The sequence below is a fragment of the Zootoca vivipara genome, chromosome 1 (genome assembly GCF_965207765.1).
Source record: "Zootoca vivipara chromosome 1, rZooViv2.hap1.1, whole genome shotgun sequence".
NCBI lineage: Eukaryota > Metazoa > Chordata > Lepidosauria > Squamata > Lacertidae > Zootoca > Zootoca vivipara.
The window spans coordinates 31,584,920-31,600,235 of NC_142582.1; the positions used below are offsets into that span (position 1 = coordinate 31,584,920).

A 15,316-nucleotide genomic window follows, 5' to 3' on the forward strand; every position below is an offset into this window, starting at 1 on the left:
GCTCATGCTAGACACACCTATGTTTCGCCGAGATAAGAATGGCACCTGCCATAATTTTGTATGATAACAAGCATTTCAGATTATCAATTTAGTGCTGTCAGGTCTCCAGTGGAGACAGATGCCCAGCCCTTCCCACATACACTAGGCAAAATGTGATCTGCTTCCAGCATGGCCCACTTTCCTGCTTCTTGTACATACCTGTGAATAACAGAAATCACTTGGGTAGGGCCAATCCCACAGTTCCCCCCCCCAAAAAAAACCCTCTGTTGTAAAAAGAACGGAAACAAATAAGTAAGAGAAAGTTGAAATGGTTTTAGTTTGGATGCTGGAAGTTTGCACCTTACTTCACCTCTCTTGTCAGAAAGTATTTTTAGTTCTGAGAGAGTGAAAGGGACAAAGAACATGGCACAAGTATTTGATGCATAAAAAATAAAAAAAAATACACACAGCCATATTTCTTTTCTGTGTCCCTCACTCAATCAATAGCATGACAGAAGAAAGGGGGAGGAAAGCTATTTCAGGTGGTAAGGATCTCTAGGGAACATAAGTATGGTCATTTAATGGCCCATCAACCCCAATATGCCTCTTTTTGTGGCAGCAGCTTTTTTTTATTTTGCCGGAGATTATGGTGCACTCTGCCCCTGCAGAAGGAGCTGGGTGCCTATGGAGAGCTATTAAGTGCTGACAAATGCCTGCTGTGCACCAAATAAACCTACCTTTCATTTCTCTGATACATGGCCATCAGTGACAACACCTCTAGCAAGGTAGCCCGTATCTAGCTACACATTGTTTCGTTATTTATTAAGATAATTTAGATTGCCTAGGTGGTTCACAGCAACACAGTACAACGCAAAAAACAAATGGAATTAAAAATAAGAACAGAGACAACAAGTTTAAAATAGATACAGTTGTACAAAAGTCTAAAAACATGAGCAGCCCAGAAGATTAAGCAACAAGGTGTTCATCAGCTGGCAAACCATCAAGGAGGGGGCCAACTGGGTCCTCCAAGGCAGGGAGTTCCACAACCTGGGGGCAATCACTAAAAAGTCTCTGCATTGAAACCTACTTTTCTGTCTGTCTGTCTGTCTGTCTGTCTGTCTGTCATATAATTTTATTTAAAGCCATCTATTGGATGCAGTATATACTGGATGGACTCAAGGCTCATGGTTAAACTCTTTCCTTGCTAACCATGAGCTTTAGGAAGATGCTAAACAAAAGACACCAAGCATGGGCAGTGCTGACATGGGCCATGTTGCTGGAGTCAGAAAACAGAGAACCATGAAAGAATGTCACAGTGTGTGCTCATAGACAGCAGCGGAGCAAGCCAATTGGGTGCCTGGGGCAGTGGGTGTGTCCTGTGCCCAGGGGCAGGGCCAGCCACCCGCAGGGGCAACTGGGGCAAGCTGGGGCAGGACGCTCCACGGGGCCTCTGAGGAGTCTGCCTGCCTCCTCCCACTCAGCCACCCTACAGCTGGGGGGTGGGGGAGGGTGGCGGGTGAAGCGTTTGGGCAGCATGGAGCCTGCACGTGCCCAAGCTATTCTGTCTCTCCCAGGAGAGACACATGGCTCGGGCGCACTGCAGGCCCTGCAGTGAGTGCTGCCCAACATTTTGTCACCCCCCTCAGTGGTGATACATGGGGCAGACCGCCTCCTCCACCCCTGCTCATAGACTGCTATGGTGAAAAAACTGAGTCACCAGTAAGATGTAATGCAGCACATAAGCAGTGCAACAGTGGGCTGGTCTACTGCATCCCACATAGGGCTTTCAGATGTGGCAAGACAATTCCATTTGCGGCTTAAATTAGCCAGTGAAGGTATTAAGATCAACACCACAGCCTGATTGTTATTGGCTTTTATTCATGCAGGTGTGAGCTTTTCCACATGTAGCACCAGTTTTATGAAATCCACTCCCTGCTGAAATATGAAAGGCCCCATCTGTATTGGTATTCTGACGGCTTTTGGTGATGTGCCTGTTTACACAAGCATTCCCTCAATCTCTCGTTCTCTCATTTATTTATTTTTATTGCTATGTGGTTTTAATGGGACAGTTTTATGGTGCAGGCCAATTATGGATGTGTATATTTTAATCTTTGCCTAACTTGTTTTCATTGCAAACCACTTAGAAACCTATTTTGGCATTGCATAGTATATGAAACAATATTATTATTATTATTATTATTATTATTATTATTATTAGGGGGGGAGACAGGAAATTGGGGCTCTGAGGTAGGGATGAGGTGAAAAGGTGTGATGACCAATCCTTTGCCCCTCTGCTCTCCCCACATATCTGTACTCAACCCCTCTCAATGCCTTCTAATTTCCTGCTCACCTGCTCTCCCTCCCATCATCTGGAAACTCCCTCCTCTCCCTCCCTCCCTTCACCCTTCTCTTCCTCATCTGTGCCATGGATCTGTAACTGCTGCCTTGTAAACTTTCCTCTGTTGCCCGGCAACTCCACAGAGCTGGCAGACAAGAGGATCCAGGTGGCAGCTGTGGCCTAGGAACTTGGGACTTGGCTGCCACCTGGCAAGGGCTCCCGTTGCCCTGGAGTTCCATGGAGTAGACAGGCAAACAAGCCACCGAGGCCACGTTGGCAAGCTGAAGCAACACAAGACACCTTCCCTCTGTCTTTTAAGTGAAACTATGAGCGGCGGCAAGGTCCCTTCACAATTTCAGTGATTCTGTTGCTGGCAGGAGAAATGTGGCTTCAAAACACATTACCCATCATACACCTGGTCCACAGGCTGAAGGGAAGCAAGGAGTAGGCCGCTTGCTCCCCTTGTCTGCCTGTGGGCTCATACCTGTGCACTGCTTTCTCTTTCCAGTGTCTATATTCAGGGCCTTTTTCAGTCTGAGGGCCACATTCCCTTCCAGGAAACTATGGGAGGACATATGCAAGTGGTGGGCAGGGGCAGAGCCAAAAGTGAGCTGAGCAACTAATGTGAATTTTACCTCATAATAAACACCTGCTGTTTTTGTCCGTTGCTGAATTCTGCCTTTGTACAGAAGGCTTGTTTCTACACACTCTCAACACACACCACTATCCTCCGTTGAGTTCAAGGTCACATTCCAGCCAATCCAAAATCAACAGGTCCATTGAGGTGCATGGCTGGGGAGGTGGGGTCAGCCTGGGAAAGGTCCCAAGGGCCAGACACAGAGGAGAATTGTATTTGGCCTCTGGGCCTGAAGCTCCCCATCCAGGGCTGGTCGAATACACTTTGGCACCTGAAGCGAACCACAAAACGGCGCCTCCCACTCCTCGCCAGGGAAGAAGGGACGTGTGAAGGTCTATATCAAGAACATGGTGGGGGAAAATGAAGATCTACATCAGGATCTGCTGCCCTTATGGATTCTGCTGCCTGAGGCAGTCACCTCACTTTGCCTCATGGGTGTGCTGGTCCTTTTACCCTTCTGTAGTTTATAGGCAAAATGAGGGGAAAGAAGAACATGTGAGAACCTTGCACCCCAACCCTTGTTGGCCAGGATCCCTGGATTTGGGTGGTGTGTGTTCAAAAACTGTTCCTTTTCCCTCATCTGGAACAACCCCATGTTTCAGTAGGCTCTTTCTCCACTTTGTTAATTAAGAGGGAGGAATTATATGCATGCACACACAGAGAGTGCAGCATAAGCCTAGTCTGTTCCTTTGTTCTACCCACATAGTTGATGGCAGTGGTGGCAGAGAATTGAGAATGAGGAAGGATGTCATGTGAATAGGTGCAGGCATTGGGAAGGAAGCTACAACGTTTTATCCCCATAGATTTGATTTTCTGCAGCATTTCCCTCACAAACAAACAAACAAACAAACAGCAATTGAAGGGACTGTGACGATTGAAAGCAAAGGGAGAGAATTAAAACATTAAACAAAACTAGCTGAATGGTATGAGAACAAAAAGGAGGCTGAGGCTGTAATCCTAGATCCACTCAACTCAACTTAACAGTACTGATTTCTGAGTAGATATATCAAAGGACCACATTTCCCTTCTGGCTTATCCACAAATGCACACAGCTGTTAATCTGTTGTGTGGGATTCAGACAACATTTCACAATGAACTGCAACAGTTTCAGAGAACCACATCTGCACTCTTAAATTGTTAGGAAAACTCTCTCTCCCTCGCCCCAGCTAGAGGGGCCATTGTAAATGGCAAATATGCCATTTTCAGTTTCTCTCCATTTTTCAGATCTTAAGTTCACATCTCCATATTTCCACATAAGCTTTTTTCTTGTTTTAAGTCCTTGTGAAAATTCATCAGCATTTCAGAGCAAAGTTCTCTTAATATACACATTTTTATAATGTATATGATATATACAAAAACGCTGGATAATTTTTTTTATTATTTTCACCCATATATGCATTTTTATGTGCAATTTATCATTGAATATTTTTGTAATATATCCTTGAATAGTTGTGCAAACCAAACAAAAATTCCCCCTATCCCTATGCTTTCTTGAACATAGGGATATAGTATGGTCATGCTTTGAAGTCCAGCTGTGCATTTGAAAGTGGGAAGAAGAGAACAGGAACCTAGAAAGCTGCCTTAGGCTAGATCAGACCAATGACCGATCTAGCTTAGTGCTGTCAACACTGACTAGCAACAGTAGTTTTCCAGTTTCAGAGAGAGACTCTTTCTCAGCCCTGCCTGGAGATGCTAAGGATTGAAGTTGGGTCCTTCGGCTCTACCACTGAGCTACGACACTTCTAGTGCCGAATCGTTCAGCCTGGGCACTGAGGTCCAGCTCCAAGGGCCTTCTGGTGGTTCCCTCACTGTGAGAAGTGAGGTTACAGGGAACCAGGCAGAGGGCCTTCTCAGTAGTGGTGTACACCTTGTGGAACACCCTCCTGTCAGATGGCAAGGAAATAAACAACGACCTGACTTTTAGAAGACATCTGAAGGCAGCCCTGTTTAGGGAAGTTTTTAATGTTTGATGTTTTATTATGTTTTTATTTGTGTTGGAAACTGTCCAGAGTGGCTGGGGCAACCAGCCAGATGGGCAGAGTATAAATAATAAAATTATGATGATGATGATGATAATTTGTGCATTTACCTTTCACTAACTTCTGTTTCAAGCATTAGCATCTGAGCAGGAAAAGGCCAGCAAACTGTTTAAGCAAAATTATTAACGAAACATTAGCAGCAATTTGTACCTTTCAGAGAAAGCTGTTAGCAATTGTGTGGAAGTGCGCTCTCTCTCTCTCTCTCTCTCTCTCTCTCGCTGTCTCTCTCTCTCAACACTCACCCATACCCTACACATCCAGAGTTTGGCTGAGAAATTTATTCCTTCAACTCAGAGCTTTGCTGCACATGTGAAAAGCCCTTGCATATGTGCAGCAGATTATTCCGTGGGGCTCAAGAGTGCATGAGAAGTTACCAAGCCAAGAGGAAGCAAGCCTGAATGAGATTCAAAGTCAGCCGTTTTATGAGAAAGGATAAGCTTGTGAAGAAGGATCGATGCTTTGCAATTGCTGCTCTGACAGTGCTGCTTGGATGAGACTTTATACCCCTGTTAAATATTTCTGTTCATCGAAAGGAATTGTCCCGCAGAGTTTTCAAAATATACCTCTGCTTCCTCCACGCCCCTTTCCAACCCACGTAATGGTTTCTACAGAATGACAGCATTTCCAGGACATGGATCTCATCTTGCCAAAGCTCCTCTTGAAAAGGCAGCCTGTTTACTAAACATTTTAAACAGATACATGGAACTGTATATGCTAAAGAGAGAGAGAGAAGGACAGGGATTTAGGTCATTCGTCCATCTCCTTGCCAAAGCAGGGATATAGCCCATTGCATTGACTGTTTCTGTGTCATGTTTAGTGCAAACATCGAAAGAGGGGCATTAATTCATTCTCTTGCAATGATTCTACAACCATGTCCATTGTCCAAAGATTTCTCCCCGTGTTGAGCTCTCCTGAATAATATTTCCTTTTGTAAGTCTGTCTCCTACTGAAGCTAAATTGCTCATTTTTATGGATTTTTTTCTTACTCATGTAGCCCCCAATGATTCAAGGCACACAAATCATTACAGGCTGAAAATAATCACTTTCATTCCATAGCATTATGTGAATAAGGGTCAGCATCCAATTAAGCAAATCTTAGTCAATCTTAGGAATTTACGTTGATCAGATGATTAATAAAATTCATACATGTCAGTATGAGTAAAAATAAATTCTGAACCCAACAAGGGCAATTTCTTTTCTTTTCTTTTATTCGTTTCCTACATTTCTGTTCTGTCTTTCCACAAGCAGCACAGGGCAAAAACTCTCTTCCCCCATCTCAAAATTTTATCCTTGCAACAATCCTGTGAGGTTGGTGAGTCAGAGTGATACTGAGAAAGAAATAGTGAGTGCTTCATGGTCACCTGGTGAGCTTCCTGGCTGAGTGAGGATTGAAACCTGGCCTGTCATGTCACAGACCAGCACTGACAATGCAAGTTTAATTATCACAGCAATGCTCCAGTCTTCCATTGATATCACTCATGCCAGAATCACATATATTTCCTAAGGGAAGACAGACAGAAAGAGACTGTGCATCTCAGATTGCTCAAAAGTACATATGGGCATAGAGAATAATATTTGATGGACAAAGAATGTATGCACAGATGCTGGTTGGCCCATGCGAATGATATTTTATGGCTCACAGATGTACCATTCCACAAACAGAACACCAACAAATATCTAATTCACTCCTACACAAAGCAGAGAGCTCTGGATTGCTCATTCCCTCTTGCTTGCAGATGCTCAAAATGCCAATCCTGAGGATATTTTCACCCACGGTGTAAGTGTTTCTTACAGCTAATTAGCATTTGTTTGACTGTGAATCTGAACTTGCCTAAGAGTTAGATTGCTCTCTTTTTTGTGATCAAACCTGCATCCCAACAAGAAGAATCAACAACAAAACTGTCAGCATTGGTTGGATCCAGACTTCCCATTACTGGAGCTCTTCTCACAAGATGCTCAGTGGGAGGAAGGCGGCTGAGCTATTTTGGCAATGCCTACTTCCCTAAGAAGCTGATCTGAAGGAGACACTCCTGAACAATATGGGAGGTGGTGCTGGGAGCTACAAGCAGTGGTGGATCTTGGGGTCTCAACTTTCAGTGGTGCCCTGTGCGACACTGATATTTGGCAGCCCCTACCTCTCGACTTCCATTTTGCATTATAGTTGTGTCAGCATGTCTCTTGACCCCCGAAGCTGCCCACCCCATGCAAGTGAACCAGTCGTGCTTCTCTAATTCCACCTCTGCTAAAAAGGGAGAGGGGAAATTGGCAGAAGCCACCACTCCCTTTCCTCCACTGGCCGCTTCTGAATCCCCTCTGCAAAACAGAATGAGCCCTTTTCATTTGAAGAAGAGCATGCCTGGATTCAACAACAGGGGATTCCATTCTAGTCAAAGGCATGACACGAGCATTTTATTTCATTGACTGGATGGCTAGAAATCCCGGTAGAGTTGAATCTGTCATCTGTCATGGTATGAACTTGCAGCAATTGCTTGCACTCTTTTTTAATTCTTTCCTTTGGACAATTGATTGTATTGTGCTTGACAAAATTATCATGAACATTGAGTTCATAATGGCTAATTGTACACTGGCTTAGGCATTGTATCATGAACTCTGTGAATCAGGCTTCTACGACATTCTAACAATCCAGTACATGATATAATTATTTCAGATCCATTGGCTGCAATGGGTTGGGGGAGAATAAACCAGTTGCCCCACTATCTGCTGCCCATTGTGAGGCAACAGGACTCTGGATGCTCTCGATCTCTCACTGAGAGCCAGTGTGGTGTAGTGGTTAAGAGTGGTAGACTCGTAATCTGGTGAACCCGGTTCGCGTCTCTGCTCCTCCACATGCAGCTGCTGAGTGACCTTGGGCTAGTCACACTTCTTGAAGTCTCTCAGCCCCACTCACCTCACAGAGTGTTTGTTGTGGGGGAGGAAGGGAAAGGAGAATGTTAGCCGCTTTGAGACTCCTTCAGGTAGTGATAAAGTGGAATATCAGATCCAAATTCTTCTTCTTCTTCTTCTTCTTCTTCTTCTTCTTCTTCTTCTTCTTCTTCTTCTTCTTCTTCTTCTTCCTCCTCCTCCTCCTCCTCCTCCTCCTCCTCTTCCTTGTCATCCCAATTATTAGCCTGTTCCTGGTGTTTCAAATAACCTCCATCTTGTTTTCAGATTGTGGCCTTGGGCTGGTCATTTGTCTCCATCTATTGCAGCATCTCTTTTCTAACACTGGATAGTCACTGCCTCTAGGAAGCTAATAAACCCAATTTCCCCCAATTTCTCTCCCTCCCTTTCCCCAGAAGTGGTATTTATTACTGTATTTGAACCTATACATCCTAAAAGCCATTGATGCAGCCATTCTCACATCTCCTCCTAAAGACACCTAGGCCAGTGGTGGTCATCTCATCTTGTTGCAGCAAGTTCCATAGGTTAGCTATGCCTTTGTGAGGAGGAGTACTTTCCTTTGCCTGTCCTGAATGCATTAGCAGTCAATTCTAATTGGTAATGTCAAGTTATAGTGCTGTGAGAGGGGGTGAAAATGGTCTCTCTCTGTTCTTTCCGCAGCACTCGTAATTTTTATGAACCTATTTACAAAAGAGAAGTCTACGTGAATCAAATTTGTCAATGGAACTCAAGAAAAGAATTGATCTCACTTTCTTGAGTACAGTTGTTATTCAGAGATAAAAAAGCAGTCTACAGAGAGGGAACAAAGACAGGAGCAACAGAATATACTTCAAGGACTTTATATAGCTATATTAAAAAAATTAACCTCATCTTCATACTTTGGCATAAGCACAATTTTAAAATACAGTTTGATTATGTGGACATCTAGCATCATGGATCTGCAATTAAAGGAGATGATCTGCCTATATAACACTACAAGAAAACAGTCTTCAAGCCAGGAGACATTTTGCACAAAGAGTGCAGAACTCAACAGGGGATCTATAAGCAGAATGGCTCTGGGTTCAAGTCAGGGTTTAAATGAATTAGCTTACTGTACTGGTGGTGCTCACCAATACAATGTAGGCATTACATGGTAAATTTATTATTATTATTTTGCATAAATCCCCTGCCTTAAATTACTCTCTGTCCAGATTCCTAATCAAGAACAATAGGCATAAGCAACGTAATCGGGAATCTTAGAGGAAAGTACTCTCTCTATCAAATATCAGAGAAGTGGTGAGAAGGTTGTTTTTGAACTGGGCAGACTGAACTTTCACTTTGGCTACTCGGTTTGTGTCAGCCTAACTGGCCTCACAAAGTTTTTGTGGCTTCTTTAAAATAATTGAGTAAGACTTTTGAAAGAAAAGTAAAATGCAACTGTGATTTTAAAAATTGCACAAAAAACTTCTCCCAATTAAAGCTGGCCAAGTTGGTGACATTATCTTGACTGCTATGGGATCAAGTTGGGGAAAGGGCATGCTGATGGGGACCTGGTCATAGCTCAGGGGCAACACGCATACCTTGTATTCAGAAGGTCCAGGTTCAATCCTTTCCCTTATATCTCCAAATAAAAAGGAACCGATAGAAAGTGATGGGATTGCCTAGTGCTTTCTTTCATCCTATACATCATCTCTCCAGTTGTACTCCTTAGCCTTCATGGGTGCCCACATTTCCTGAAAAACCCACAGCGTCCTCAGCTGTCCTAGGCTTTCTTGTAAGTACAGAAAATGGGGAGGCTGCCTGCTGTGTGCCTAACAACTTGGGCTCACTGCGGAAGCAGGCAACGTCAAGCCACAAGTTTGAGATAACGCAGGACCTTGGACAGCTCCAAGGGACCTTGCTAAGGTGGCTATGTGAGGCATCTCTTCAGAGAGTGAGAAGGAACTCAAGCCTTGGGCTGGCCAGACTTGAAGTGTGCCACACTCTGCCTTTCTGGAGAAGTTGGCTGGCTGATTAAAGGACATTTGCCTTGTTTTCTAGGCTTCGGCTTTTGTGTGGACAGGGAGACAGAGGAACTGCAGGAGACTCATTCTCTGTCTCAGAGAATGGAGACAGAGCTGTATCCTCTGGACTACAAACAAGCCACTGTGGTGCTCTCCCTGAGGAATTAGCCTGAAATGAACCCAAATTCTCTGCTAGTCCCTGCAAGGTCCCTGGGTCCTGAGACTGGTGTGTGGTCTTGTCCAACATTGGCTTTGCATATTTCTACAAAATATATTCAGTAAGCTATACAGAGAATGTGCACCTCTCTAAGAGAGGGTCTTTCAGTACCATGTTGACTAAGAGGTTTCTTGTGGCCTTAGATTTAATGAACAGGAGCTCACTTCATCAATGGCATGAAGTTTTATCCTTATCATGCATCAGAGGGAGTGCGCCCTAGTCCACGGAAGCCTATGCTGAAGAGGGGGCTATGCATTGTGTACATGTGCATGTGTATGGAGAGCATTCAGGACAAAGCCTATGACATTTGCCCCATAAACACAATCCACATAACCACAAAAAGTGAATAAATCACAGGTGCAGATATATGGACATGCAATCTGCATCATGTGGCCTTCTGCCCATGGTTTTGGGGTGGGGAGGAGTGTATGAGCCAAATTTCTTCACCTTATGTGGAAGCTGCAAGTCAAAGCAAAGCAGCATAAACTACTCCACAGTTTCACAGAGCTAGGAGAGATCAAATGAATTCTGGGCGACCAGCTATATGCTTGTGGTAGATATGCTGCACCCTGTCATGCTATTATTTCAAATTGTGATCATTAAGATTACAAGGCTTCAGGCATAAGCTATGCTTCTTCATATACTGTGATCCCTATTTACAAGTTATTTAAATTATTCGAGCTACAACAACCTGGGAGCCTGTTGGCATATGTGCATCAACAGGTAGAAACAAAAGAGGAGCAGGAAAATGTATCTTTGAAAACAGAAAAGCCCACCGACATCCTGAGTTTAAAAGAAGCGTTCTGATCACTTGCTTGACTGGCAGATATATGAAGCATTGAGTGGGCTTCCAGGTGAGAAGCTACTGGAAAGATCTTTTGGACTCAAACATGGATTAATGCTGAGAGATTGAAAGGAGCTCACAAAAGAATAATGTATTCACATCAGTTAATGTTTAAGATTACCGGAGCATCACTCTCTTTAAACAAGGCACACTGTGCAAAGTTCTGATCCGCTGGAGACATGGCTTTATTCAGACTGAGTTCACAATGCAAATGAAGAAATAGAGAAATCGTTTCATCCTTGATTCATCTTGGTACCTTCATATGCATTGGATCCAAAGGGGGGGGGCGGGGCAGACAGTACAAGCTTCTCCATTCATTATAGCTATCTGGCTTCCATGCATATTTCTGCTGTTCAGATATTAGTCTTTTCTCTCTATCACCCTAGAGAAAAACCACTGATGTGTGTCAGGTGGTTTGTGTGTGGATGGATGGATAGATTTAAAAATTCACACTCAAAGCATTTTGCCATTTTTGTCACTATGCCTGTGAAAAGAAATGGAGACTTATTCATTTATTTCGGAATATGAATACACCACTAGCCAACCCTCCCCCACCACATTTTGGTTAATGAGGGGCAGGTGAAAAGAGGCAGGTCACCTCTAAGGTGAAGGAAGGTGGTTTCATTATCAGGCGAAGACAAGTGAAAATGCAAATAGGCAGGATAGCTGGGATGAAATTGGAGCATCAGCAAACTGACATTCTGCAGGTAAGGTTGCCATGAAAATGAAAAATAATCCATTGTCTCTTGCCTGTAAAGTGCAGAACACCTGTGGATCCCTCATCCCACCACAGCCTGAAGAGAGGCGAGTGGGGTCCTTTCAAGGGAGGCTGGTGCTACAGGATGGGGAGACAGGATTAAGAGTGCGATATCAGCAGAGCACAGCCTGCGCTAAAGCCTTCTCCTGATGTTAGATAACAAAGAAACAAAACAAAATCACACAAGCAAACAAAGGCAGCTTTAAAGTAAATCAGCTTGCGGCAGTCTTTCATTTTGGTAAACGGCTAAAGGAATGCGCCTGGTGATAATGCAGTGAGATTGTAATATATTACTGTTGAAACCAGGACACTGCACTATGAAAATGATTCAAATGCTGTTTATGATTCCAATGACAGCTCTGCCATTTCCCCTCCAAATCTCAGGGAAGATTAACGTGATGGTGGAAAGGAGGTGGGAGTGTTTGGGGGGGGTGGAGAGAGAGATCATTATGTTCTGGTCTTCGTGCTTTACTCACAAAATCGTAACTCTGTTCATTGCTCTTTTTTATTCGGCATTTTCTTTTAATTTAGTGATCAACAATGGCTAGCAACGGGACCAAGTGAATGATCACAAATCCTGTCTTGTCTCCCCGGTCCTGCCACCTTTCTCACAGCATGCCAGGAAACTCTCTCTCTCTCTCTCTCTCTCTATATATATATATATATATATATAAACAGTAAGACAGAAAGTCTCTTTAAAATTCAGAAAAATTAAAAAGAAAGAGCCAGGGATAAACAGGTTTATTTTTAAGGAAGTAAGACCTGACGTTAAGTGCTTAAAGAGACAGATGAGTTAAGGGCAGGGGATAGGAAGGAAAGTTGTTGCAGTTAATTCATAATATTATCAATGAACCTATCATCAGTGCTGACAGTAGAAGTTAAATGGGGTTTGCTTACCTTGGGTATCCTGAGATCCGGTGCTGCCTGTTTTGAGGGAATTGGCTCAAAATGCAAGTGGCAAGGTATTTCTCTAAAAGGTCTTTGGATAAAACTTAGCCTGCAACAGAATTCATGTCACTTTCAGCTTGTCAGAAGGATGTATTTTGTTTCTTTATTTTGAAAGGTTTATTATCAGAAAACTCTCTAAGCCCTTGGTGGGGAACCTGAGACCCAGGGGACAATCACAGCTCTTCAGCTCTCTCTCTCTCTCTCTCTCTCTCTCTCTCTCTCTCTCTCTCTCTCTCTCTCGTGCTCAGGACTCTCCGCAGGCCACACACTCTCATCATACCCTCCTTGAGCGTTTTAGCTTAGCTGGAATGTGTCCTTCCCTATTTTAACTTTACCGTGGAAGTGCCAGATACTCCTGTGGACTCTCCTTCCTTGGAGGTTTTTAAGCAGAGGCCATCTGTCATGGATGCTGTAGATGAGATTCCTGCATTGCAGGGGATTGGACTAAATGACCCTCAAGTCCCTTCCAACTCTAAGATTCTATCATTCTAAGACTTATCCACAGATAGCCATCTCCTGTTCACAAATTGCAAGGCAAGCCCTGTGTTAACACCAACATCCATTGTTTTGTCTCCCGCAGAGTTTCTACCCAGACATGACATCAAAAGTAATTCATCTGTCAATTACTGAGATGTTTCCCGCCCCCCACTCTGCCCCGATTTTCATTTTCTACTTGTGTGTCAGGGAGACACTCAAGAAAATGATAAAGACCTCTAGGAGAAGTATAGAAAAACAACTGTAGGGGGGGGGAATAATTGTATATTTCCCTGAATGCTTTGCCTTTGCACCAGTTGTTACTGGGGGTATTTTTAGCAGGAAGCTTCCATCTCATTCTTAGCATAGAAGGGAGTCAATCTGACTTTTGGCAACAAATCATAGTTGCCTTTTTCCAGTCACTCTGGAACAAGTTAACATACATGCCAATGTTCCAGGGCCATAGAAAACAGTATTTCATTTAATCCATTGTATGCCTTCTCCTATAAATAGAGCTAAGCACCTGTATCTCTGTTTGCCTTTGTGGGGTGGGGAAGTAGATTAGATCTACTCAGTGAATAATGTGATCTTGCTATCTTGCTATGTCCAGGTTACAAGAAACAATCTTTCAAAAATCCTTTAAAATGTAATGTGAACCCCACATTTCTAAATCAGAATGAATGCAGTAAGTAAGGTACAATATCCATACACTAAGATATAACAGTGCAATAGCATCACAGTAACCTGCTACACTAGGGCAATTTTATCGCTATGCGCAAAATAAGGTATGGTTGTGGCATTGGAGTTTTATAAGCATATGCTTTTCTCTTTTGGATAGATTCATATGGTAAAGAAAACACGAATTCTGTGCTTATTTCGGCACATAAGCATGCCTGTCCCTGCCACTGTATATGGGAAATGCCACCTGAATCGGATGGTACATGTATACTTTATGTGTATAATAATGCTAATGCTTGCAATTCCTCCACATCTTTTTTTTTTTTGAGGAAGAAGGTTCATGAAAACCCTGTTGATCTGAATATCACTTTATATATTCACCTACCTATGAATCAAGGGATGTGGGTGGCGTTGTGGTATAAACCACAGAACCTAGGGCTTGCCGATCAGAAGGTCAGCGGTTCGAATCCCCGCGACGGGGTGAACTCCCGTTGCTCGGTCCCTGCTCCTGCCAACCTAGTAGTTCAAAAGCATAGCAAAATGCAAGTAGATAAATAGGTACCGCTCCGGCAGGAAGGTAAACAGCGTTTCCGTGCACTGCACCTATATTTTAAATCAATAATGATGTGGATCATTGTCTGCTTGAGTTTATTAATCCCACCTTACATTTAGCCACTGCCCAGGGGGTGGGGGCACTGCGACTGGGCCCACAATAAACAAGCAAACTTCATGGTGAGTTCCCCCACCTTTTTTCCAGAAAAAAAGCACTGGGTGCAGGCAGACATGGATGCAAATTTGAGCTGTGATGTGGATCAGCAGACAGTAGCTGATATGATCCCCATTGACATTGCAAGGTGTGGATAGGAATGTGTGTTACTTTGGTGTGTGTGTGTAGTTAAGAAAAAGAAAAGTTCCATCACAGTGTTTAGCTTTACAATATTGGTGTGCATTCTTCATACTTCATCATTAACAAGTAGGTCCTCAGCCTTTTGACAGTGTAGACCTGCCCGTGCTTTTTTCTGAATGCCTAAAAAAGATCTGAACTTGTGTATTCTGTCAAATACATGATGTGAGGTATGTTGAGTTAAAGCAAGATAGACAAAGCACAGTTCATATTTAGAAAATAATGAGTTCTTACATACCAAGGGGCTCATTTTCCACCTTGAACAGAGAGCTGCAAAGTTGGGAGACCTGAAGCACAAGCTGAAAACTCTGTCCAAGGTTCCCTTTGGTTTCTTTGGCACAAACTGCCTCTTCTATCTGTTAAAAAAAATGAAAGCTATAATTTGTGTCTGACTGGAGGCTCCCAGTATGGAATTTTACACGTCTGCTTATTGTCTCTTTTATTGCACACAGAAGAGCAAATCAAAACATTTAGCCAACCCATATTTAGTGATGCTTAAGAATTAAGAATAGAGGAGTGCTCAAGAAAGGCTAAAATAGATTTAAAGTTAAGTGGCAAATCGCATTGGCGGGGGAGAGCCAATTAAACCAAAGAGTTGAATAACATCATTGATTTTGT

The 15,316-nt window shown here is 43.3% G+C and overlaps 1 long non-coding RNA gene across 1 annotated transcript; it reads right to left on the reverse strand.

The window, feature by feature from the left end:
- Positions 1 to 7,498: 7,498 nt before the first annotated feature.
- On the reverse strand, positions 7,499 to 15,020 carry LOC148687517 (uncharacterized). The gene is made up of 4 exons (XR_015946748.1): positions 14,937 to 15,020; positions 14,180 to 14,310; positions 12,592 to 12,691; positions 7,499 to 11,772 (listed from the first exon to the last, which is right to left on the reverse strand). It is a non-coding gene; the product is annotated as an uncharacterized LOC148687517 (long non-coding RNA).
- Positions 15,021 to 15,316: the final 296 nt, after the last annotated feature.